Here is a 4,792-nt window from a genome sequence, read left to right as displayed (position 1 = left end):
GGAGGGGTGAACGGGATGCCAGGTCCGCCGGGAGGCGAGTTTTCCTCCATTTCGCTCGCTGCCCGGAGCCCTGTGCTGTTGAGCTCGCCAGTGAGTGCGTCGAGCCACGGAGGCAGGAGGGGAGGACCGAGCCGGCTGGAGGTATGGGGGACATAGAGAGTCAAGATGCAGAGAGGGAGGAGAGGAGGGGTTGAGGAGGCTAGGATATCAGGGAGATAGGTTGGAGAAGGTTTGAGCAGGGGAAGAGATGATAGATGGAAGAGGAGAGAGTACGCGGGGAGAGAGAGCGAAGGTTGGACGGCGCCGATAACCATGCGAGTGGGGCAGTGTGGGAAGTGTGAGTGAGATGCGAGGGGAAAAGGGATACACGGTAGTGGTCCGGCAGACTTGGAGGGGAGTTGCCAATGAGATTAGTGGAAGAACAGCATGCTAGTAAAGATGAGGTCAAGCGTATTGCCTGCCTTGTGAGTAGGGGGGAATGGTGAGAGGGTGAGGTCAAAAGAGGAGAGGAGTGGAAAGGAGGAGGCAGAGAGGAATGAGTCAAAGGTAGACGTGGGAGGTTAAAGTCACCCAGAACTGTGAGAGGTGAGCCATCCTCAGGAAAGGAACTTATCAGGGCGTTCAAGCTCATTGATGAACTCTCCAAGGGAACCTGGAGGGCGATAAATGAAGGATGTTAAGCTGAAAGGCTGGTAACTGTGACAGCATGGAATTCGAAGGAGGCGATAGACAGATGGGTCAGGGGAGAAAGAGAGCATGTCCACTTGGAGAGATGAGGACCCCAGTGCCACCACCCCGCTGACCAGAAGCTCTCGGGGTGTGCGAGAAACACGTGGGCAGACGAGGAGAGAGCAGTAGGAGTAGCAGTGTTATCAGTGGTAATCCATGTTTCGTCATTGCCAAGAATCGAGGGACTGGAGGGACGCATAGGCTGAGATGAAACTCTGCCTGTTGGGCCGCAGATCGGCAGTTCCAGAGGGCTGCCGGAGACCTGGAACTCCACGTGGGTCGTGCGCGCTGGAAACCACAGGTTAGGGGTAGCGGCGGCCACGCGGTGTGAAGCGTTTGTATGGTCTGTGCAGAGAGGAGAGAAGAGGGATAGACAGACACATAGTTACAGGCTACAGAAGAGGGCTACGCTAATGCAAAGGAGATTAGAATGACAAGTGGACTACACGTCTCGAATGTTTCAGAAAGTTAACTTACGTTGCAAAAATAAAATAAAATCTTATTGACTAAAATGATATAGTACTGCTGGCGGTGAAGTGAGGCTGGCAAGCAGTGGCTGTGTTGTTGACTTTTGTTGAAAGTGTAGCTGCTAGGAACCGCTCTAACTGGCTAGGTAACCTCGACAATTTCTCAAAACTACCACAATATCTTGGATACAAGGACAGCAAAGACAACTATGTAGCTAGCTAACACTTACGCTAATCAAGTCGTTCCGTTGTAATGTAAGTTGTAATGTGAGTTTCTACAGTGCTGCTATTCGGTAGAAGTTGGCTAAGCTAGCAGTGTTACTAGCAGGTGTTGACTAGGTAGGAACGGCAGCGAACCGGACGAAAATAGCGGTAGCTAAACCGAATAATTCTCTAAACTACTCAAGCTACACAATTATAGCTTAGATACAAAGATAGCAAAACAACTATGTAAGCTAGCAACACTACATTCTAATCAATCCTTCCGTTGTAATGTAATCGTTTCTGCAGTGCTGCCTATTCGGTGGCTAGCTTGGCTAGCTCTAGCTAGCAGTGTTGAACTACGTTACCTTACGACGAAAAATAGCTGGCTAGCAACCTCAAATACTACCAATTATCTTATACAAAGAAACGGCTATGTAGCAAGCTAAGATCAAACAAATTCCATAACCTTTTACTGTAATGAATAATTGAAAATGTAATGAAAATGAAATGGTAATACTACCTGGGAGCGAGAGTGGTAATGCGCGACTTACTCGCCCTCCAAACCCGGAAGTGGTTTATAATTGAGTGTATGTAAACTTCTGACCCACTGGAAATGTGATGAAAGAAATAAAAGTTGAAATAAATTATTCTCTCTACTATTATTCTGACATTTCACATTCTTAAAATAAAGTGGTGATCCTAACTGACCTAAAACAGGGAATGTTTACTGGGATTAAATGTCAGGAATTGTGAAAAACTTTAAATGTATTTGGCGAAGGTGTATGTAAACTTCTGACTTCAACTGTATCTATAAAACTCCTGAGAAGAGAGGCACGGCAGGTCAGAGTACTCATGTCTMTTGAAAATACAGGAGGCCTTAGCGTGCTATAACACATAAAACAGGCAGAGCGCAGAACACATGCTGCCTCTGGGCAGATGAAACACTCACATCAAAACACAACCATCCATCCCTCTCCAAATGGATTCAGTACTGAGGCGCGTAACAGACAGAAAGGGCTGGAGCCATGCATACTCCTCCTGCTGCTTCCGCCATGCTGGAGCAATAATCTGAGCCCATGGAGTCACCAGACTGGCCAGTCCCATTTCAAATGCCACATTCATAACCTGGAGCCATTCTCACTGCTGCTTCTGCTGCTGCTGCTGCTCGCATCAACAGCAGGGAATAGTGTTCAAGTGCTCTGCTTGTTCTGGCTGACAGACAATGATGACTGGCAATGTTGTGTCCGTCTGTTCACCAACAAACACACTACTGGTTCAACAAACAGCTTGATTTCATTTAGCTCTCAATATTGTCAGCAGTGTGATACACATGTCCATTGTCTTACCTGTTTTATGTCTGTGTATTCTCCTCTTACTGTTTTCCTGAAAAATAGGAAAGGACCTTTAAAATGACAAAGAAAACATAAACATCCTAATTAACACCCTACCCATTTCAGGATTTGAAATAAAATATATATTTTTTACTTGAAACTTGTCATAGTCACTGGCACACTAAACTTCATAGTGCTGTGAATGCCATCTTTCTGCATAAGTAAACTGAATTAAACTTTCAGCTGCATGAGTATGCATCATGAATATCAATTATTCCTAAAGTGGAGCTGTGAAAATGTGCAGGCAGTTCCATTGTGTGGGCTGATGGAAATGCACACGGGCGGTTAACATCACAGGTTAATGCCAGAACAAASCTACCAGGAAAATTCTTACTTTGGGGGCTGGGTGAATTGATATGTATGTCAACATACACTGAGTGTAGAAAATATAAGGAACACCTGCTCTTTCCATGACATAGACTGACCAGGTGAATCCAGGTGAAAGCTATGATCACTTATTGATGTCACTTGTTAAATCCACTTCAATCAAGCGGAAGGGGAGGAGACAGATTAAAGAAGGATTTTTAAGCCTTGAGACAATTGAGACATGGAATGTGTATGTGTGCCATTCAGAGGGTGAATGGGCAAGACAAAATATTTAAGTGCTTTTGAACAGTGTATGGTACTAGGTGCACCAGTTTAAATGTGTCAAGAACTTCAACACTGCTGGGTTTTTCACACAACAGTTTCCTGTGTGTATCAAGAATGGTCCACCACCCTAAGGACATCCAGGCAACGTGACACAACTGTGGGAAGCATTGGAGTGAACATGGGCCAGCATCCCTGTTGTTAGGTTCTTATTTTTCAGAGTAAATAACTCACGGACACTAGAGAAGCTTAAACCAAGTGTAATCATTCCCCAAAGGTTCTGTACAGCTGTAAACAGACAGCAAAACATTTCAGACATCACAGTTTATATGCATCCTACTTAAGACACTCCTTCTCTCCAATCCTTACATCGTATGGTTCAACGGAAAGAGGGTAACATGATACCAAACCCTTATTACTCTCTTAAGGGAATCTGTCCTCACCTCCTGACCTCAACCCCTCCTTCATCTAATCCACAGATGTCCATCTGTCTCCCCTGTATCAACACGCTGCTCTGCTCCCGTCCCCCAACACATTCCAACACATTCCACAGCTATCTGTCTTTCTACAGAGACCCAGTCTCTTTCTCCTTGGATTCTATGCTTCTTCCCTATCATTTATTTAATATCTCAATGTTCAAAATGATGAATCCAACACCGTGGAACTCTTTCGACACCTTGTAGAGTCCATGCCCTGACAAATTGAGGCTGTTCTGAGGGCAAAAGGGGGTGCAGTAGGGCAAAAGGGGTGCAACTCAATATTAGGAAGGTATTTCTTATGTTTTGTACACTCAGTGTAAATAGTCACACACTATAGTATGCACACAAATTTCAACATAATTCAAATAGCATGCTAAAATCTAAATAGTATATTATATATAACTATATATATATACTATATAATATATATATATATATATAATATTATATTAGCAACACAATATCACACTCAATTTGTGCAAATATGTACAAAAAGTATTTCAGCAGATTTTGTGCATTTTTGTGCATTTCTGTGAAAAGACACACATTTTTGTGTGACTTCATTCATAGGAAAATAATTTTTGGGGGGGAAATTTCGGAATTGTTTTTTTTGAAAGTTATTAGAGCAATATATGTGTCACGTTCTGACCCAAGTTCTTTGTATTTTCTTTGTTTTAGTGTGGTCAGGCGTGAGTTGGGTGGTGTTATCTTATGTTTTGTGTTTCTATGTTGGGTTTGTCGTTTGGCCTGATATGGTTCTCATCCAGAGGCAGTTGTTTGTCATTGTCTCTGATTGGAAACCATATTAGAGTTAGCCTGTTTTTGTCTTTTATGTTTGTGGGTGTTTGTCTTCCGTGTCATGTTTGTCGCCACACGGTACTGTTTCGTTTGTTCACATCGTTTATTGTTTTTGTTAGTGTTCTGGAGTTGATTA

The 4,792-nt window shown here is 43.6% G+C and overlaps 1 protein-coding gene across 2 annotated transcripts in view; it reads right to left on the bottom strand.

Annotated features, from left to right (window-relative positions):
• The window catches only part of rap1gapb (RAP1 GTPase activating protein b), a 194,300-nt gene that overhangs the window by 126,094 nt on the left and 63,414 nt on the right, over window positions 1–4,792 (bottom strand). Inside the window, exon 2 of one of the 2 annotated variants that reach the window (XM_070445580.1) lies at window positions 2,747–2,783. The exons of the other annotated variant lie outside the window; for it this stretch is intronic. The gene's annotated coding sequence lies outside the window, so the exon portion shown is untranslated. The remainder of the gene's footprint in view (window positions 1–2,746; window positions 2,784–4,792) is intronic. 2 annotated transcript variants of the gene reach the window in all.

The sequence above is a fragment of the Salvelinus sp. IW2-2015 genome, linkage group LG11, assembly GCF_002910315.2.
Source record: "Salvelinus sp. IW2-2015 linkage group LG11, ASM291031v2, whole genome shotgun sequence".
Taxonomy (NCBI): Eukaryota; Metazoa; Chordata; class Actinopteri; order Salmoniformes; family Salmonidae; genus Salvelinus; species Salvelinus sp. IW2-2015.
This window is presented reverse-complemented; position numbering and strand designations above follow the sequence as displayed.